Source organism: Dipodomys ordii, unplaced genomic scaffold, assembly GCF_000151885.1.
Source record: "Dipodomys ordii isolate 6190 unplaced genomic scaffold, Dord_2.0 Scaffold2, whole genome shotgun sequence".
Taxonomy (NCBI): Eukaryota; Metazoa; Chordata; class Mammalia; order Rodentia; family Heteromyidae; genus Dipodomys; species Dipodomys ordii.
Window position 1 is genome coordinate 2,861,112 of NW_012267218.1, and position 22,406 is coordinate 2,883,517.

The 22,406-nt window shown below is 43.9% G+C and overlaps 1 protein-coding gene across 6 annotated transcripts in view; it reads right to left on the minus strand.

Annotated features, from left to right (window-relative positions):
* Ppp2r5c (protein phosphatase 2, regulatory subunit B', gamma) overlaps positions 1 to 22,123 on the minus strand; it is a 136,224-nt gene extending 114,101 nt beyond the window's left edge. For 5 of the 6 annotated variants that reach the window (XM_013015634.1, XM_013015596.1, XM_013015618.1 and 2 more), the window contains exon 1: positions 22,064 to 22,123. The gene's annotated coding sequence lies outside the window, so the exon portion shown is untranslated. The remainder of the gene's footprint in view (positions 1 to 22,063) is intronic. The other variant, XM_013015603.1, reaches the window with a different exon arrangement.
* Between the last annotated feature and the right edge of the window lie 283 nt (positions 22,124 to 22,406).

Here is a 22,406-nt window from a genome sequence, read left to right on the forward strand (position 1 = left end):
GGCTTTTTTCTTTTTGCTTATGTGGTGCTGAGGAATCGAACCCAGGGCCTTGAGCATGCAAGGCAAGTGCTCTACCACTGAGCCACCTTCCCAGCCCCCTGGCCCAACCTTTTGGCTTATGCCCGCAAGAATGCTACGCAGGCTGGATTCCAGGGATCCCCTCTCTAGGTTCTCTCTCAAAAGCTAGACATTCTGGGTTTGAAACCAGATCTAAAATCAAAACAAAAGTATCTGCTTAGAAATTTGGACTCAGTGTCAATTGAACAATCACAAGTTTAAAAAACTGCTTAGAAATTTGGCCTTCCCCTCTGTACAGTATTTTTACAATAAAAAACTTATTAAAAAAAAGAAATTTAGCCTAAGTACCAACTGGGTAATTGTAATCACTGACCTAAATACAGTACTTTTTTTTGGGGGGGGGTCTGGTTGTGGGGCTTGAACACTGGGTCTGGGCGCTGTCCCTCAGCTCTTCAGTTCAAGGCTAGCACTCTGCCACTTGAGCCACAGCGCTACTTCTGCCTTTTTCTGCTTATGTGGTGCTGAGGAATCGAACCCAGGGTCTCGTGCATGCAAGGCAAGCACTCTATCACTGAGCCACCTTCCCAGACCCTAAATACAGTACTTTTGACTCCACCATATTTGGACAATTTCTTCCATGGCAATGGTATGTGGTCAGAGTTGACAAATGTTTAGGTTTTCTTTGCCTGTCTTCTGTCTCTCTAAGTAAACTCCCTCTGTTGACCTCCACTTCTGCCTCCCAACCATCTCCTTTAGAATGGTAACCTTCCCTATCTTATAGTTCAATCTTTCTCTCTGCAACTCCAGACTGGAGATCATTTAAAACTCACTCTCTGCCTTTCCTCGAGGACACCCACACACTGTTAAGAGTGTGCCCCTTCCTTTCTGCTTGTTTGTCTGCTTGCTTACTCAATAAATCTCCACTGGGCTGGGAAGGTGGCTTGCCTTGCATGCATGAGGCCCTAGCATCACATAAGCAGAAAAAGCCAGAAGTGATGCTGTGGCTCAAGTAGTAGAGTACTCGCCTTGAGCTGAAGGGCTGAGGGACAGCGCCCAGGCCCAGAGTTCAGACCCCATGACTGACCAAAAAAATTAAAATAAAAAAAATTATAAAGCTCTGCCAAGTTTTCTTACCATCCTGACTTGTTCAGAAATCTGCCATCTTGGATTTGCCAGCATGGCCATGTGGTGGGTTAAGGCTTGGCCTCGCCTGATGCTCACTCACCCTTCCACCAAGCTTACTACTCCACCCATTTATCTTTTTTTTTTTTTTTTGTCGTTCATAGGGCTTGAACTCTGGGCCTAGATGCTGTCCCTGAGACCTTCAGCTCAAGGCTAGTGCTCTACTACTTTGAGCCACAACGCCACTTCTGGTTTTCTGGTGGTTAATTGGAGATAAGAGTCTCACGGACTTTCCTGCCTGGGCTGGCTTTGAATCTCAATCCTCAGATCTCAGCCTCCTGAGTAGCTAGGATGACAGGAGTGAGACACCTGCACCCTAATGTGCTTTGCTAACAATAACAAAGTTGCTGCCTCTCTTCACAGGCCCTGGAAACTGAGACCAACCATCCTCTGTGCTTTGTTAGCAAAGATGGCTAAACATACTGTTTGTTTTCAAATTTTTTTAGCTTTTCCTTGTATTTTGTTTGGTGTTATCTGCTTTTTCTAGCCTTGACCACATGGTTCTATCATGCAATGGGCAAAAGTTTATTGCCACTGGAATTCCAGAAAACTTAAATGGCCAATTAAAAAAACCTAAGCATGCCAGTGCCAGTGACTCATGCCTGAAATCCTAGCTACTCAGGAGGCTAAGATCCTGAGGATTGAGATTCAAAGCCATCCGGGGCAGGAAAGTCCGTGAGACTCTTAACTCCAATTATCCACCAGAAAACCAGAAGTGGCGCTGTGCCTCAAGTGGTAGAGCACTCGTTTTGAGCTGAAAAGCTCAGGGACAGTACCCCAGGCCCAGAGTTCAAGCCCATAACTGACAGAAAAAAAAAAGCAGAAAAATCCCTCTGACACTTCATCTCCCAACTAACCAGCAAAGAGCCAGTCTGGAAGCAATGCTCAAGAGACACTTATCTCTGATTAACAAGCCAAATACTGGAAGTGGAACTGACTCAAAGTGGTAGAGTGCTAGCCTTGAGCAAAGCCCATGAATGCCAACTGGGATGAGCTATCCAGCAACAAGCACCTAAACCCCCAGGATGGGGCTAGTCCTACAACAAGAGACCACGGAGAGGAGTTAGAGGAGATGATGTCATATCAGCCATTTTGTGCCTGTGCTTTCAAAATTAACCAGAGCGGGAGGTCAATAAGTTAAGAAGCTTGCCCATCTAATGTTCATACTAGTCTACCTTCAACTGGACAGGAACTTACATTCTTGCATTTGCTACCTGTTATTTGTATTTATAGTGAGTCTTAGAGTCAGGACTGTTAGCCTTGGCAGCTTCCTAGGTCTCCCATCTATACATCTACCATCCAGACATCTATCAAAGCCCCCGGTCAGAAACCTTAACCACTCCAATCAAGCCCCAACTTCTGAATGCTTACCAGCCTAGCAGCTCTCCCCTACCTAGTCACCAGATGTCAGAAGTAGGAAGGGACATTTCCCACTAACTCCAGGACCACCCGGAAAGCAAGAGATAGGAAGTAGCCAAGTCAGCCAATTTTTAAGTTTCTGCCCTGAACCCTTCCTTCTGCCACTTGTGTGCCCTCTAATATTTTTTCTTATTGCTCAACCCCTGCCTTGTAAGATTTCTTTGATTTTATCCAAGGACACATATATCTGTTCACCACCAAGAAACAGTTGGTGCTTGCTGCCTTCTCCCAGACCGGACAACAACTCTGCCCCTAATGTCATTGCCCCTTGCCAGCAGGCAGTAGCCAAAGAAAATCATCGCCCATGTATAACTATCAAAAGCCTGGAATGTTAGGTCTGCCTGGAAGACCAGCCCCTCCCCCCTTCCTCTTCACCAGCCTGAAACCTGGAATCACTTGACTGTCAATCACCTGACTTGGAATCAGCAAAGGATCCTAGGCTCTGAGGTCACTTCCTCATTTGCTGAGGTAATTTCCTGAACCACCCTGGTCATACCTCCCTCAGACAGTGAGAGGTTCCTCAGGCTCTGAGATCACTTCCACATCCAATGTGGCCCTGTCTCCTGCCTTTCCCTATATAATATGGCTCAACATGAGTCCTCAACTCTTTCTTTCCCTCCATCTCTGCATGCCTCCCTCTTATGCAGGCTGGCAGTTTGTTCTCCCCCAATCAACTCTTCTGCCTGAACCATGCGGTGGGTTTCCTTACGGGCTACTGGGAAGTCTGTGCCATTGGGGGTGTGCCCTCATGAGGAGGCAGGACACCTGTACAGGGTATTTTGTTATAGTGCAGAAAGCTGACTAATATATCTGTCATTCTTTCTAGTCACAAAACCCTGAGACTTCCTTTCTTAAAAACCCCATCTATAACCCACTTACTTACAGCTAGAACTTACCTGCTCAGCTTTCTTGGGGGTACGCCTTAAAAAGTGCTAGCTGTCCCTGTTTTAAACATTATACTGTATTGGCCAGGCACAGTGGTGAATTTCTATAATCCCCCCTTCTTGGAAGGTGGAGACGCAGAGGAATCAGCATGAGCAAAAGTTCTTGACACCCCATCTCAATCAAGATTTGGGTGTGGTAGCATGCCCTCGTCATCTCTGTTGCATGAGAAGCATAACAAGGAAGATCATAGTCCAGGCCAGAATGCGAACAAATGGAAGGCATTTGAAGGTATTTGAAAAATAAGCAAAAAGAACTCAGAGCATGACTTAAGTGGCAGATAGACTGCCTAGCAAATATAAAGCCCTGAGTTCAAATCCCAGTACACCAAAAAATTATGTATACATGTGTTCCAGTATATAACTTCCATCTCCTTTCATTTCCTACAATGCCCAATCCAGTGCTGCACATATCATGATCCTGAACAAACAACTTACAAAGAGATAAGTAGACATAGTCCCACAGATGCTTCCTACCCCGACAGGAAAATAAACTGTGTAGCTTATGAAACCAGATTTGTAAGACTGGGATTTGGAGATCTAGCTAACCCACAAAACGGCCTCAAACGCTCCGTGACTTCTCCAGTCCTTCCAGGTGTCTGCCCTCTGCTGTCTTCAGATCAGGGTGGCCTTCCTTGCTCCTCATGTCACCTGGGTGTCTACACACAGCATGCTGCATTGTGGGCACATAGTAATTTTACACTCTTCTGTCAATTATGAGGTGGACATCTTTTTTCCTGACTGGGATCATGAGCCCCTGAGGACTTTTCTGAGAAAAGATGCTGTGCTTCCTGCCACAGGCTTGGCATGGTTGCAGGCCAAAAGCAAAGACAGGAAAGGTGCAGGTGCCTTTCAGATGAGCAAGCCAACCAGCCTAGGCAAGGAACTGTTCTTCATCTGAAGAGCAACTAGAAGTTAGGAGATCTGATGTGGGGAAATGATAGGGCAGCTCTTCTTTTCCTTTTCCTTTTCAAGGTATTTTGGTGGTTACTGGAGTTTGAGTAGACCTTGTGTTTTCTAGGCAGGTACTCTACCATTTAAGCCATTACCCTCACCCAGTTCTTTTTTAGAAGACTACTCAGAGCTGAGTGCTGGTGGCTCACAGCTATAATCTTAAGCTACTCAGGAGGCTGAGACCTAGAGATGGAGCTTTGGAGCCAGCCCACACAGACAAACAGAAAAGACTTTTATCTCCAATTAACTAGCAACAAGCTGGAAGTGGAGGTATGGGGTGCAAGTTGCAGAGTTCCAGCCTTACGTGAACAAGATGAGAGTATGAGGCTCTGGATTCAAGCCATAGGACTGGTGCACATGCAACACACACACACACACACACACACACACACACACACACACACACTCTACTTGGTCTCTTGTGTGGACTACAGAAGTGGGAGGGGAACTATCAGTAGACGAGAGTTGAAGACGCTGGCTTGGGGCAGGGCAGTGCCAGGTAGCTGTGGTAAATGACTCAGCCAAGGGTGCTGAAGGACAGGAGGGCATGTGGGATAACAAGTGGAGAAAAGGGAGCCAGGAAGGAGGCCCCACTTCTGGCTCAGGTAGACAGGTGGACAGCTGGACAAGCCATTGAGGTGGGAAAGGAGTAAATTCAAGGGGGACTGATTTGTCTGAGGTCCCAATGTAGTAATTCCAATTTACATAGAGTGGGGTATACAAGGATGCCTCTCCCACTTCCAGCACTGATTCTTTGTTGAGTGATGTAAGTTAGCAGCTGGGCTTTTATTTCTCTGCTTGCTTTCTTGGTTATTGGCTTTCCCATTCTGCCTCTGTGTCCTGGACCTCATGACAGTCTTGCGGGCACACATCCCCATGGGTGGACATCTAACATCTACATGGTTACTGAAGTCTTGGGAATGAATACCTACCTGGCAGAGGAAAACAAAGGGAGAATGCAGGTAGAGACAAGAGGAGGATTGAATGAGGCACCGAGGACAGGCAGCCATGCAGGAAGAACCCCAGAGGGCGTGGTCTCATACAAGGAAGGAGAGTGACTTTCTGGAAGACAGCATTAACCCTGTCAAATGTGTGACAGTGACCAAGTTCAACAGCTTGGAGAGGGTGCTAGTGAAAGCAGTGCTCTTGAGCAATGCTGGGAGAAGTGACGAGAGCTCACCTGAACAGGAAGACCTGCGCTCAGCCATGCCCTTGAGAAATTCTGTTAAGAGAAGAGGAAGCAGAGGAGAGACCATGCTGTTTGGGGAGAGAAAGGCTGGATGTATGGGAAGGCTGGCAGGACAGGGCTGGCTGAGCTGGGCAGGAGCTGTGCCTGCAGGACAACAGGACAGAAGAGGAAAAGATATTCAGAAGCCTTGATGCCAGCAAGTCTGGTGTGTGTGTGTGTGTGTGTGTGTGTGTGTGTGTGTGTGTGTGTGTGTGTGTGTGTGTGTGTGTGTGTGTGTGTGTGTGTACAACATGAGGTCATCTGTCAGGAGTTTCTGTAAAAGGAGGTAAAGGAAGTGATGAGAGAAGGCAGAAGAGGTCTCTGGGAAGAGGACACAGGCAAGGTGCCTGTTGAAGTGGGGTGGCTATGAACACATGCTTTTCCCTTGCTGCCAACACACCTGCTACGGGTCAGTGCCAAGAAGGAGAGCTGCCACAAAGAACTCTCCAGACACCCTATTTCCCTCCCATGTGTCCTCTGGCAGTCTCTATTATTATCATTATCATCATTATTATTATTTTAGTGTGTGTGTGTGTGTGAGCATGCTGGTACTGGGGCTGGAATCTGGCCTTGCTGGCAGTTCCTATTTACTCTGCAAATTTATCATCTGTGCCAGACCCTGGCAGTAACATAGCTGTGATTCTGTTCCCATGGGGTCCAGAACTTAGAGGCAATTAGGGAGCAGCTGCTCCAGAATGTCAGGTGCCCTCCAAGTACCCCATAGTGTTTCCACATCCTTGTTTCAGACAAGAAGCTCAAGTTCAGAGTGTTTGGCTCAAGAAGGTGAAGTTGAGAGGTGCAGCCACTTCAGAAGTGGTATGTCAATGTCTGCACCTCCAGCCTGAGCTGGGTGCTGGTGATGCACACCTATAATTCTAGCTAACTCAGGAGGCTGAGATCTAAGGATTGTGGTATGAAGCCAGCCCAGGCAGAAAAGTCCATTACTCTTTATCTCCAATAAACTACTCAGAGAAAGCCAGACATGGCATTGCAGCTCAAGTGGTAGAGCACTAGCCTTGAGCACAAAGAGGCTCAGGGACTGCACCCAGGCTAGTTCAAGCCCCAGGACTGGCACAACAAATAACAAATAAACAAATAAATAAATAAATGCAGGGCACATACAAAATGTAAAAATGTAATTTACATAGCTTATATGGTTCTTGGGGGATTTGAATGTTGTTTTTTGTGTGTGTCATAATACTATTTTGGTTTTTTTTATTCCAAAGGCATGGAAAACAAAAGCAAAAATTGATTAAGGGAATACTTCAAATTAAAAAAAACCACTTCTGCACAGTAAAAGAAGGAACATAATGAAAAGATAATCTCCAAAGTAAGAGAAAATATCTTCCAACTATTCATTTGACAGAGAGGTAATATCCAGAACACACATACACACACACACACACACACACACACACACACACACCTCTAAAACAAGAAATATAATTTAAAAATCATCATTTATCTAAAAGATTCCTCTTCAAAGAATACAATGGCTGATAAACATAGGAAAAATGCTTAGAAACATTAGTCAACTAGAAAATGCAAGTCAAAACCACACTGAGATACTATCCCACCCTTCAGAATGGCTCTTATTTAGTACAACTATGAGAATCTTTAATAAGCTAAAACAGATCTACTATATGATCCAGCTATTCCACTGTGGGTATATATCCAAAGGAAATGAAACCAGTGGTCCAAACAGATACCCACACACTCAGGTTCAGTGCTGTACTATTCACAAAAGCTACAGAACAGAATCAGCTTAGGTGCTTATCAACAGATAAACAGGTACAGAAAATACAGTATATACATACAATGGAATATTATTCAGCTATTTAATAAGAATAGACTCATTATTTGCAACAACATGGGAAGGCACTAGAAGACATTGTGTTAAGTGAAGTCAAGTCAGAAACGGAGACAGCTACCACATGCTCTCTCTCATATGTGGAGGTTATAAATAAAGTTGACCTGGATGCAGAGCAGAGATGACTTGAGGTAAGTAAAGGGTCGCCAGATCTAGTCAATGTGTGCTGTCTGTATGCACTCAAGGATCACTAATGGAGCTGAGCCTCATTAATATGCTTATTGAACACACATTAAAGAGTCCTATAAACACAGGCTCAGATTTCCTTCAAACCAATGTGAGGAGAGGGAAGTGGGGGAGGCTAGGTAAGTCTGGCAGAGTTCTCATGATGCAAAGCTGGATGATGGGACCTCTAGTTTAATTTAATCCTATCACCTCTAGACTAGGGTGTAACAACTAGAGCCTTTCCCTATTTTATTCTGCTGCCAGACTTCCCTTTTTAAAAACTCCAGACACGGGCCCTTTATTTCAAGGCCTTCCACCCTACTGCCAGATTCTCAAATGTCTCCTGGACATGTCCTGTGGCAAGGCCTGTTCCTTTTACATGAGGTGCCTTCTACATTTCCCACTAACCCCACTTCTCCATGCTTAAAGGTTTTCAAATACTCAACCTTCCATCGTGGCTCAAATGTCAATAGTTTATAAAGTTTTCCCACTTCCACACTCTTACAGCCGGCTCAACCACAGCCTTGATATTCTTAAGGTATTTCCCTTAGTCTTACATCATGTCTTGATCGTGTCGGCCTCTACAAAAATGGTACACTTTTTGAGATCTGGACTATGTCTCAGCACCCTTTTACCTTCCAAAGCGCTCAAGATGCCCCAGAGCTTCTTAACTCTTCTCCACATCACTGACACAACTTCTGATTCTCCCTTACATAACTGTTCTGTACATGAACATATACTTTATGTTTTGGCAATGCCAAATGACTTGTATTCCTAGACAAAAACTTTTTTTGAATGTCTATTAGTATCCTTTCAAGGAGAATTGTGATCAAGTAGGCGTGACCTAACATACAGGTCAGTGAGATGGAACTAAGAACCAAGACCACTACATGATAAAAAGAATACCGGCACCCTTGTTAGTAGACTGTCGTGACAATGGGACAGTCACATGGAAAAGAATGAAGCTAGACCTCTATCTCATACCATAGGTAAACAACTCAAAATAGATCTAAGGCCTAAATATGAGTTAAAACCACATAATCCTCTGGTTATGATAGTCAGCACCTGTAATTCCAGCTATTTAGGATCACATTTCAAGGTCAGCCTGGCAGAAAAGTTGGTTAAACTTAATCTCAGCCAACAAGCTAAATGTAGTAGTTGGTGCCTAGCACCCCAGTTATATGGGAGGCATAAATAGAACGATCATTGTTCAAGTCCCAGGACAAAACTGTGAGACTTCTCTGAAAAACAGAGCAACAGAGGGCTGGGGGAATGGCTCAAAGAGCAGAGACCCTGCCTAGCAAGCACAAAATCCATCATCCTCCCCCAAACAAACCCCAAACCAAACCAAAATAAAAAGCTGTCATAAAATTCTTATAAGTACACAGAAGTAAAACTTAATGCAAGTGAATTTAGCAATAGTTTCTTAACTATGACACAAAAAAACCACAAAGAACTAAAGAAAAAACAGGTAGGTTGGACTTCACAAATATTGGAAACTTTGTGTAACAAAAGATATTATCAAAAAAGGCAGAGGTAAGTCAGGCAACCAGTGGCTCATGCCTATAATAATATGTACTCAGGAGGCTGAAATCTGAGGATAATAATTGGAAGCCATCCCAAACAGGACAAGACTCTTAGTCACCAGAAAACCAGAAGTAGAGCTGTGGGCTTCACTAGTTTTGAGCAAAAAAGCTCAGGGACAGTGCCCAGGTCATGAGTTCGAGCCCCATGACCAACAAAGGCAAAGATAATTTAACAAAATATGACAACGTATTTGAAAATTATATTTCTGATAAGGGTCTAGTATCCAGTATACAAAAAGAACTCCAGCAACCCAGTAACAGAAAAAAAAGAGCGTAGTAAAGAAGGGGGGCAAAGGACTTAAATGGACATTTCTCCAGAGAAGACAAACAAGTGGGCAACAAGCACGTGAAAAGACACCACCAGGGAACTGCGAGTGGAAACCACAGTGATGCACCATTTCATACCACCAGCCTGGGCTTCATGCTTTGTTGTATTTTTTGTTTGTTTTGTTTTGTTTTTGAGGGGGGTTGGTCATGGGGCTTAAACTCAACCCCTGGGCACTGTCCCCAAGCCCATTTTACTCAGGGCAAGAGCTCTACCACTTTAAGCCACAGCTCCACTTCTACTTCCAGTTTTCTGGTGGTTAACTGGAGATAAGAGTCTCACGGACTTTCCTTCCCGGGCTGGCTTTGAACTGCGATCCTTAGATCTCAGCCTCTTGAATAGCTAGGATTATAGGTGTGAGCCACGGGCGCCTGGCTTTTTTTTTTTTTTTGAGGCAATTTTCTTTCTTTCTCTCTCTCTTTCTCTCTTTTTTTGGGTCCAGTCACAGGGCCTGAACTCTGGGCCTGGGCGCTGTCCCTCAGCTCTTCAGCTCAAGGCTAGCGCTCTACCACTTGAGCCACAGTACTACTTCCAGCTTTTTTCTTTTTTTTTATGTGGTGCTGAGGAATCGAACCCAGGACCTCATGCATGCAAGGCATGCGCTCTACCACTGAGCCACCTTCCCAGCCCGAGGCAAGTATCTTTCTACATAGCACAGACTATCCTTGAATTTGTGATCAGCCTCCTGTGTTCTGGGATTACAAGTACCTGTCAGTATGTCTAAGTGGTACATTGTATTACAAATGGAAAATAATGGCTGTTAGTAAAGACATGGGAAATTGGAGGCCTGTGCATTGCTAGTGGGAATGTAAACAGCAGCAGCTGTGGAGGATGTCTGGGTCCTCAGTAAGCAAAATTACTGAATGACCCAGCAGTTACACATGTGCCCAGGTGTACATCAACAAGAACTGTAAACAAAGTTAAACTAAGGCACATTGTAAAATGCTCACAGGAGCACTATTCACATAGCCAAATTCCATCAGGATGCCCATAGAATGTCCATAGAATGGAATATAATTCAGCCACAAAGAGGAATGGTGTATTGACAGATGACAACATACATGGGCCTTGAAACATGATGCCAGGTAGAAGAAGCCAGACACAAAAGGCCCTGCATTACATATTTCCACATACAGGAATATAGAGGGGAGGCGAATCTACTGAGAGCACATCAGCTGTTGGGGCAGGGTACACATGGGGAGTGACTGGAAAAGTTCTGGAACAAGAATGAGGTAGTGGTGAGCTGCAGTACCCTCTCATCGGAAACATCCTTTAGGGCTTGCTGTCACAAACAGTGAGGGTGCCATGGGCAGCAGCGGGGTGCATAGGAAGCATTAATGTCATCTGGACAGTGAGAAATGGCAGGTATACTTTTGTACCTTAGGAGTTTACACATTCAATAAAAACAGGATATTGATCTTTTAACTTTTGTCAAGAAGTATGACACTATTGTTCAGCGGCATGACTCGGGAACCTCTACCAAAGACTTGATTCTTTCTTTCTTTCCACTCTGCTAGACTGGAGGGCAAGGGTAGTTTTGCTTTTATCTATTCATTCAGTGAGGCAAGTCATGCCCCTGGAATGACTTGAGCCTTCTTGTGTCTGGCTCAATGGTAGAAAATGGCTTCTCAAAAACAGTATTTACTAAACCCAAACCAAAATAGCTGATCTCCCTTCACTTATAAGCCACTGAAGGTCAGTAGCCTGCAGAGTTCTGTGTGAGCACTAAGGCTCCCACCTATCTACAAAGTACCTGTGTTTCTGGGGACCCCCAAGCTGTGCGTGAGGAGCTTAGAGGCCAAAGGGAAGATACATCATAAAGTGGAAGGTGTCTGCTCAGGGCTACCTGACTGGGGAAACTCCAGGAACCATGTGGGAGGGGCAGCTAGGTCACATGGGGCAAGTTAAGCAAGGCCCAAGTAGGCCCTTGACCCTGATCCCATGTAGAAGCTCTGGTGCTCAAGCTGGTAGTTGGATCACTGCTCCTGGGTCTGGCCCCCCCATACCTTGCTAGGCTCACAAGAAAAGTATCGGGGGAAATGGCATTGCTTGCCTTGGGAATACAGGGCCCACTCCTCAAGTCTTCCTAGAAGTCACCAAGTATGTGGACACTTCCTAAGACAGAGAAACAAGATGCCAGAGATATCCTTCACCCTCAGGAAAAGGTGTGCAGTCTCCCATAGCAGAACCCTCCAAAATGTGGAGCAAAAAAATCTGGACAGAGCAAGCAGGGCACTGGTGGTTCATACCTGTAATCCTAGTAACTCAGGAGGCTAAGATCTGAGGATGGGGATATGAAACCAGCTGGGGCAGGAAAGTGCGGGAGACTCCAACAAACTACCAAAAAATGGGAAGTGGAGCTGTGGCTTAAGTGGTAGAGCACTAGCAAAAGCAGCTTGGGGACAGCACCAAGGCTTTGGGTTCAAGCCCCAGTACACCCTTTTTTCCCTGCCCCTTCTCCCTACCCACACCCCAAATCTGGTCAGGAGATATATGGGTGCTTATTAGCCTCTGACCTTCAAAATTATTCATTCGAACAGCAAAACAGGCAAGTAGTTTTGTGACAAATCCTTACTCTGAGAAGCCTTATAAGAGATTACTACTCTAATATAAGCAGCTTGTTTCCTTCATTCAAATACTGTTAATTCTGAAGATTTAAAATGCCATTGGGTAGAGCCAAACTTTAGGTCTTGGAGCAGCTTCAGAGGCGATGGAAATAAGCAAGGTTGGTTTCAGGTAGGAGTTCAAGGGTAGAGCTTGAGGGCAGCGACATGACTGCCTCTTACTCTAAGTGCTGAACCTCATTTGGGTCCCCCTGGACTCTACCGCTCCCGGGCCACTTCTGGCCCTACTTTGTAAATGAAGTTTTGTTTACCAGAGTAGCATTCATCTGTTTATCACCATCTAAGGCTGATCTCTTGCTACAACAGAGCTAAGTTGTTGTGTCAGAGAACAAGACCTGCACCTAGAATATTTCCTACCTGGCCCTGCACAGCAAGTGTTTTTCTAGGCCAGCATTTACTGGTGAGAGGTAGGGGGGATGCAGGAGGGAGGGTGAAGGTTGACTGTGCACCCCAGTCCACATGAATAATGAAGGAATAAGAGAGCTGTGACCTCCCGCAGTAACAAGACTGAGGATGAAGCACAGGTGCACCCATGACAACAGTACTGGACAGTGTAGCTTGGCAAGGGAAAAGTTGAGAGCTCAAGGCCCCCTAGAGGTCTGGACCTGGAAACTCAGCTGTAGTGGACAGTAGGAGCAAAATCAGGAATTATTCAGCTGATACTCATCTGTTCACAGCCACTTTCTTGCCCTTACCATTTCTGCAGAACACTGCTGAACTGGGTGTCTATCAAGGGAAGCATATATACTCCATAGACACTAGACTGTCTAGGAAATTTAAGGCTGCTATGAGTGCCCTTAAAATCCTCTAAAAATGAAGGCAGCCTTTGTTCCCCAAGCCTGGAGCCCCAGCTCTCCGCCCTGTGTGTGAACATGGAGACATGCCTCTGGGTGCTCTACCTGTTCTACTCTGCTGTGCTGGAAGAGAGAAGTGTCATGTGTCTCTATTATTTTTTCTTTTAGGGTGGTGCTAAGGATTGAACACAGGCCCTCACTCATGCTAAGTTTGCCCTTTCCCACTGAGCTAACTCTCCAGGGCCTGTACTATTCTACTTTTTAGCCATAGGTGTTTTGATCTAAAACTAAATGTGTAAGAGAAACTAAATGTCTAACAAGCCATCTGGAAGGATGTGTAACTTCTCCCCTCCTATGACAAATGATGTCTTTGTGTAGGCCTCCTAGGCAGGCCCAACATGAACCTAGAGGCAAAGGTGGCCTCCTCCCCATCTCCCCAGCATACTCCCTCCTCTTGATTTTTTTTCTTTTTTTTTTTATTGTGAAAATACTGTACAGAGGGGTTACAATTACATGGGCAAGGTAATGAGTACATTTCTTATCAAGCATTGTAGCCTCCTCCTTTGTTTCCCCTTCCCATCTTTCCCATCCTCTCCCGCCCCCCCATTCCTCCCCCCCACCAAAGTTATAAAGGTCGTTTTTCCACATAACGACTTGTACATCTCATTGTTGCAATGGATCCACCTGTATCCCTATTTAAACAATTTGTTTTTTCCCTTCCCCTCCACAAATTATACCAACCTCAAATACAGGAAAACAAGGGGTAAACCATGGGGGAGGGACATACAAGGCAACAAAGAAATAATCTTATAAATGTGTTAGAAACAATCACCTGAAAGAAAAAAAAACATTTGAATACATACCTTAGGGTTCATTTCCCTAACATCAACTTATCTGACCTTTTCTGCTTGACTCAGACATATACTAGTTATTGCAAATAAGGGAAACCATGGGACCTAAGTTTCTTTGGACCTGGCTTGCTTCACTGAATATAATTTTTTCCAAGTCTTTCCATTTCCTAACAAATGGGGCAATGTCATTCTTTCTGATGAAGGCATAGAATTCCACTGTGTATATATACCACATTTTCTTGATCCATTCCTTTTGATTTTCTTGTTCCCAAATTTTACCTACTTCCTTCTCTCTGGCCAATTATCTTCTTTACCTTTAAATTTACCTTAAAATTTGACATGTCATATTATAAAGAGTGACAGCTAGCAAAGCTAAGTTAAATTCACTCATGTTAGGATTGGCTTTGGGCAACAGCTCTAAGCTCCAGAGGCTCTGGGGAGCTAGACACTTACCCATCTGATAGCCATCAAGTAGCCACAAGCTACTAGATTTTAATTTTTAGTTTCATTAATTCAAATTTAAATTACTTGATATGGCAACTGGCTAGCATACATCCAGGGCAATTCTAACACTTCAAGAGTTCCCAGTCTTTTGATACTATTACTGAGAAAAATCAGCAGTTGGTCATAGGCATGATGAAAGAAAATCCAATATGTCCTCAAACCTTTGTTTTTCCCCTGGAATTTAGGGTCTAGGCTTGTTCTCTGACTCCCCCAGGTGGAGACATGAAGACTGCAGCACAGTATTGAAAAGCAGCACCTCACTGTGGCAGCTGTCTTAAACCTGCCCAAGAAGCAGGGAACAGGGAAGTCACTGCTTAATACAACTCACTGATAAGAAAACACAAGATGACTGCGCACGATGTATACCCGGCCTCTGACAGGCTCTCATGCATTATGTAAAGTCCTAATTGCAATCTTCTAGAGGATTGCTCTAGTAATGTTGGAAGGCAGGTAGACTACCTAGTTATACCATAAAGGCAGGGGGAAAACTTCACTACTGTGTGGCAGGATGCAGGTCTATGCTCAGCCTACAGGAACTTGGAGTTTTGACACCTCCCAGACCAAGTTAGATCATTTCCTGTCACTCATCTGATGAACTCTTTTTAGAAAAGGAATGCTTTATCTACTTGCCTAATGTGCCTCCTGGAACTTGACCACTTAGTGGTAAGCCTGTGCCTGTTTACGTGCTTTCCAGTACCTGATGTTCTAACTCCAAGCTCCAATTGGCTTTCCCTGAGATGGGCTCCATCTTGTCCCCTCCATTCAGCAGAGACGAGGTCTGACTGAATGGGGTCCAGGTTACTCAAATACTTGACTGTCCAGAGGCAACAGGTGTCATACAGCACAAATGGTTAGGACCATGTTATTCATTGTTTTGATTCTCCCCAGTCAATAGGACAAAATGTTTGCATGAGATTTGATGTGCTCATGACAAACTCTATTTTACAAAACACATTCAAAGTATATTCTACTGGAAAGCATTCTCCAAATATTTATTTATTTGGCAGGATGTTCCTCTGATTCTCAACTGGTCTGAAACTTGCTATGTAGCACAGGCTGACCTGGAACCTGCAGTTCTCCTGTCTCAGTCTCCTTAGTGCTGGGATTATAGAGGTATGTCACTACACTTGATTCCCTAAATAAATTTAAACTATGAAATCCTAGGCTGTGAGTGGTGCTGTATGTTTGTAGCCTTAGCTACTCAGAAGGTGAGATAGGAAGATTAAAGTCTGAGGCTGATCCCAAGCACATGCTTCAAGGCTCCCTCTGAAAAATAATGAAAGCAAAAGAACTGGAGGCATATAGAAAACATATTTGAGTGGAAATGAAAATAATATGTTGAGACTTCTACAGAATTGGAATTCAGGTGGTTGAGCACTAGGTGTGATAGAGATGTTTTAGCAAAATCTTGAGACTACTCTTTTTTCTATGTATGTTGAAGCAAACTAAGAATACTCTATTTCTTAAAACTTTCACAACATCTTTAAAAAAAAGTCCTGGTGTTAGGTGTGGTGGTGTAGGCTTTTGATCCTAGCACTCATGAGACTGAAGCCAAAGAATCTTGAGTTCAAGGTTAGCCTAGCCGACATAATCAAGTTCAAGTCCAGCCTTAGCTACATAAGGAGACCCTGTCTCAATAACCCAAACTCAGTCATGGGCTTGTGGTTCACTAATGTAACCTTAGCTACTCAAGAGGTTGACATCTGGAGGACAGTGGTTTGAAGCCAGCCTGGTAGAAAATTCTGTGAGACTATCTCCCTCTAACCAGCAGAAAACCAGGCTTAAGGGGTAGAGTGCCAGCTGCCCAAGCAAGCCAAGCAAGAGAGAGGTTTTGAGTTCAAGCCCTAATGGCAGCAAAACAAACAAATGAACACACACACACACACACACACCACCACCACCACAGCAACAACACAAAAAAGCAGACAGGAGAGTCCTGAGTACCTTAATCTCCTATCTTAGTATGCCATTTAGTTAACATAAATATTGAATAAAAACTCTGCATAAAATGTCTTTAAATCATCTGGGAGATGGTGGCTCACGCCTGTAATCCTAGCTACTCAGGTGGCTGAGATCTGAGGCTCATGGTTCAAAGCCAAGAAGGGCAGGAAAGTCTGTGAGATTCTTGGCTCCAATAAACCACCAGAAAGCCAGAAGTGGGAGAGTGCTCGCCTTGAGCTGAAGAGCTAAGGACAGTGCCCAGAGTTCAAGCCCCAGGACTGCAAAAAAAAAAAAAAGTCTTTAAAATAAGAGATAATCTTAAAACAAAAAGCATATTGTTTTCAAACTTTTCCCTTATCACTTTTGAAATCCACTAATCAAACAGAATCATGTTAAATTATATCCTATAAGGCTACATCTAGTGAGGGTGGCAAGTTGAAACAATATGAATGAAAATAATTGGTACAGCAAATAATTACTAACAAGTTTAGAAAGTCGAAAAAATATGGTCCAGATGGTGAAAACAGGTTCCCTTAAATTTAAAAATAGATGAACTTGAGTTGGAGCTAAAAAGATGAAGCATTTAGTCAGAGGTTAGTCAGAAGTGTTCTAAAACAGTGGTCTTTAGGTATGTTCTTGGGACCACAGGGGGTCCCTCATTTGCTTTCAGGAGTGCAAGAAGTCAAAGCTGCTTTCCTAACAGGAAGACATGATGTGGCCTTTGTAGAATCGTGATGTGGAGTTATTCACAGACTACACATGATATCAGAATGGACTGAATACAGAGGTAGACAGTTGAAGAGATTTGTATGAACATAAAGCAATGCTGCTCTTTCTGGTGATCAGGTTCAACTTGGATAAATTCAGTTGGTAGATATAGCTTCCCTTTGGGGTTCTAACTTCGGTGAGTGAACAGGAAAAACCCCCTTCATCTGAGCACTGCAGTTTTGCAGGCAACTGCGGCAGGGTGAGTTATATGTTGCTCTGTAAGTAAACATGTGCTCTGTGGAGAAGCTTAGCAAGGTGTGTATGTCCTTCAGACAACATTTAGCAATGCTGGATGCACTCTGGTTGCTAATGGCCTTCAGTGGTAAGTCCAAGGATGCTGGTGAACCTCCTACAAAGCACAAGACCCAGGATAGCCTTCCAGTGAAGAATTGGGCCCCCATGTCCAGGGGTGGGAGATCACAAGGGGGTCTCCTGAAGGTCCATCTATGACGCTTACAATTGGACAGGAGGGTGCGTTAGAGGAGGGTGGCAGTTTAAGGAAGAACCAACTGCTTCTTTGAGGTCTTGAGAGCAGCTGGTGCAGGCTCGCAGTGGCTGGTTCCTTGCAGCCTGGCCACCTTTCTCCAGCATCTGAGCAAGGATGGTTAGGGGAAGGAGCCTGGGAAGAGCCATCCAAGACAAGAAATTCAAAGCAAGGAATGGCATTTCCTATGTAACAATTACATATGAATTCCAATGCCCTTGAACAGTATTTGATTATACTGCCACATATCTTCCAGAGCCTTTTATCTGTAGTATTTCCCAAATACCTCTTCTTTGATTTGGATTTACTGGCGTTTCCTTGAGGGTTGTATGGAAAAAAGCTGGGAGAGAATGGAAGAAAACAAGGTACAGGAGGTCCAAACAGAAGACAAGTGCTCAGAGATGAGCATACAGATGGAGGCTATAGTCTTGCCAGGGAAGCAGGGGCCAGATGTCCCCCTGCGGCGGCCATGCCACCACCCAGTTCTCCTTGAACACTTCCCACTGTCCTCTTTCAACTAACTCAGGAGAAAACTCCTGCCAGCATATGAACAGAAAGTAAAAAAAAAAAATCTTTGAGAAGATCTTCTTTTAAAAAATTTATGTTAATATAAAGATGTGCTATCAGATTAATAAAACATTTGTTTTAACTTATAGAAAATTATTCCACCACCCAGTGCAATATGACCTTAGGCAGGTCTTTGTTTCTCTGCTCCAGAACACCATGGGGGTGGTGGCAATGGAACTGCAAAGGGACTATCTGTAAGGATGTTATTCCTAGAGGTAGACAGTGTCGCGATAAGATACCAGGTCCAAGGGAAGGCTGTTCAGCTTTCTTTTCAGCAATAGATGTTATATAAGAGTTGCTGTAAAGGCTTCGAAACCAAACTAAGCAGAGCCGGACACGCAAAATACATAAGCAGAGAACAATACTCAAATCACCTTTAATGTGCTGAAAACAAATCACTTCACAAATGCATTAACAATTATTTAAAGCATAACTTTGGACACAGTACACAAATTCAAAAGACAAAACAAAACAATACAGCAACACCATCCTGCAGTCTGATCTTGCAAAATGAACTTTAGGATTTGAGGAATTTATTAAGATTTTAAATATTCATAAAATGTGCCTAGTCATGCTCCCCCAGACTTGAATGCTACTGAGAAGAGCTGCACAAGAATATAGTTCCTTGCCAATCTCCACATTTTCCATTATCAAGTGGCCTATTAGTCCAGCTATGTTCTTATTCCTTAAATATGTGCTGCAAAACCAGCAGTGAGAACTGGACAGAAACTTCCATTTCCAGGACACATGTGGATAAGCAACAAGTCAAATTTTAAAATTCTATTTGGGAGAGGAGAAAAATAAAAGAAAGAAAAAAATGTGTAAGTGTGTCATTGAAGAAGTAGGCCTTTTTAGGATAAGGTACAAGTTGGCTACAATAGTGATGGCCTTTAACAGTATTTTGTTATTCTGAGATATGTCCTGCCATATAGCTTTTGGGGTAAATTTCTTATCAGAATAAAGCCTTATCTGTTCCACATAAATAAAAATGGAAAAATCTTAAACTCACCAACTTATTTTAGAGATGAGGAAATAGAGTCACACAAGTATATGACTCATAATTTATGACACGCAGGAAGCGGCGTTTCAATTTTGTAATTCCTCAGGTGAATGAAAATCTTTCCACTTTGCTGGTGTACCTTTTGCTCCATGACTTTATCTTCCTTAGGGAAAAAAGGTCCAGGCTGTCAAATATTCCCTTGTTGTAGCCAAAAAATGTGATCTTCCATGCAGACCACTTGCTGCCTTGTCTTCTGTAAGGCTAGAAGACAGCTAGCCAGCGTTTCCTCTATAAGGACCTTTCACACAATTGAAGTAATGTGTTATGGCAACCTCATGCCAGGATCCTGAATGATTCCTCTGCCGGGATTACTTCTCAAGCCTGGAGCAGGCACCCGTCCTCCACCCACTACAGGCTGTGAAGGGAGTGTGTGGTAACTCCATGCTCACAGACATGTTCATGGGGAACATGAACAAAATTACTTGTGAAGGTGACATATTCCAAAGGTGACATGTTCCAAAGCAACATGGGAATATTAAACCTATTTAAATCCCTCAGGTTAAGGTATTCTAGTTCAGAGTAACACTGAGAGACAGGAGAAGAAAAAATGTGTGCAAGAATGGTTTAATTCACCTGTGTGAGTCAATCATGCTTGGTAAGTGGGCGGAACTAGAAGAGAGGAAGAGAGCTGAAAGCTGAGGGAAGAAAACAACGGAGTAAGGGTCAACTCAGAGTTCAGATGAACTCATGTGACTCAATCTGTATTCCTAAACAACAGTTTACACAGTGACCTGCCAAGTGTCATGCTTAAAATGCCATGTTGCCTCTGGGGTCCTTATGAGAGGTAATGAGGTGCTCAACATCTGTGTTTTGCAGTGGAAATTTCAAGCCTTGTGGTTCCAGCTCTTAAGACAGTAGCACTAGAAAAAATACAAAAAGACAAGTGGGGCATCACACTCAGACACTACAGGCCATGCTCAAGATCCTAACTCAATAGACAGTCCAAGAATCCAAGCCACCTTACAAACACATTTCCACACAGCACTGATTTGGGAATTTTTGAATTACTGATGGACTTTTCAGGTTCAAACTTAACATTATTTATCCTTATGGCCAGGTTCTTTCCTCTAAAATAGAAGCAGATGACGCATATACATTTATATCCCTTGGTAGACGTAGCAGTAAGTAGATATAGGCGTGTTAGCAAGAAAAGTTTAAGGACAGTAGGAAGTCTTAGCAGTTTTAATGACAGAGCAACAACCCTAAAAGAGAGCGTATACCCCTGCAAAGGTAACTACTTCTCATCTAAATTGTCAGAAGAATGACCCAGGAAGTAAGCAAGTGAAACGCACATGAGCCACAGTAAAAGTGGATTACCTGCTATAAAGAAAGAGCAAGAGCAGAGAAAGACAGGTGCAAATAATTCTAACTAAGCATATTTAAAGAACCTTTTAGATTTCTGCTTTTTGCTCTAGATAGGGCAATAGATTTGTTGGAATAAGCTACTTGCTGTAAAGGAGAGAGGCTTAGAATACACCAAGGACAAGGAAAGATAACCTGGGGCTAATCAAAGTCTACTGCAGCTCATTACCAGTTAACTGTGTTTCTCAGGCAGAGTTCAACTCTTCTAATACGATGTACAGGAAGGAGTCTGAGAGTCACACAATGTGTGATAAGACCTCAGTGATCAGTTCTGGAGCCCGGACTGAAGGAGGCCCTTGTCAGCAGCTTCTGAGCTCACAGAGACTTGGACCCTTGGCCTCAGTAGCTACAGTTCCCCGATTAGTCACAGGAAGAAAAGGCCAATGTGGTGATTCTGCAAACACTCCCAACCTACAACTGTGTCAAGGAACAAAGATTCCACCAGGTAGACAAAACTACACAGAGCATTCCAGCTGTTCCTTAAATAAGCCCAAAGCCAGGAAGAAGGAAAAGTCACAATTTGCCAATTGCAGGGAGGTGAGGGGAAAGGTGAGAAGGAGGCGAGTGGAGAAAGTAGAAGACTACACAAAAAAAATACCCAAACTAGGTATCAAAAATACCAGCACTATTGAGTTGAAAAGAACTAGACATCAAGAGAAAAAAAAAGCTTGTTCAGAACACCAGCTGCGGAGACAGCACCAAAGAAAGCAGGGTGATAAGGAAGGAGCCACTGAAAAAGCCACCTGGTAGCTGGCACAAGAAGGAAGCTAGAAGGAACCGAAGTCCAGCCAGAGCCCCTGTATGACTGTGTGCAAGGGAGCACTTGGTAGGGGCAAGGAGGTGGAATAAACTTAAAAATACCAGCTTCGAAGCAGATGCTGGCAGCTCAGGCCTGTAAGCCTAGCTACTTGGGAGGATTTGGGGAATGTGGTTCAAAGCTGGCCCAGGCAGAAAATTCTGTGAGTTGCTTATACCCAATTTAACTGCTCAGAAAGAGCTGGAAGTGGCACTGTGGCTCAGGTTGTAGAGTGCTATTCTTGAGCAAAAGAAGCCCAGGGACAGTGTCCAGTCCCTGAGTTCAAGCCCCAGGATGGGCAAACACACACACACACACAAACAAAAAACAAGACTGCCACACACACACACAAAAAACAAGACTGACACACACACACACACACACACACACACACACACACAAAACTGTTCCTCAGGTCAGCATACCATTCATAACATCATTGATATTTTCCAAAGCAGAAAAAAAGAAATACCTGAAAAACTCCAAATGGTAAGACCTCAAAGTCTCACAGAGGAAAATATTTCGGAAGACCCAGAGTTTATCACTTAGGGCTTTTCCACCCCCTTATTCTCTGTATTAGAAACTGTTCATGGGGGAAAAAAAAGAATCTCTGAAGAGAGTTACCTCTGTGTCTACCGTGTCTTGTCCTTCTTTTGAACTTTTCCCACTTTTCCCCGGTTTTGGTGGTTCCTGGGAAACATCAAAGGCATGCAATTAGTCTTCTCAATATTTTTTCGACAGCTGAACATCAGATAAACCAAATGCAGTTTCGAAATTGATTTATATAATTGAACTGGAGCTTCTGGTGGTTTCAATCCATACCGGCAGGAGATCTACACGGTATTGTGGAAGGAAACCGTGCAGCCATGCTGCACCCCCCCCCGCCCCACCACCCCGATTCTGATCAAGGCGCTTCCGTTCTCGTCAGTATTGGGGGGCTGAAAACTTTAAGCGGTGTCAGATGAGC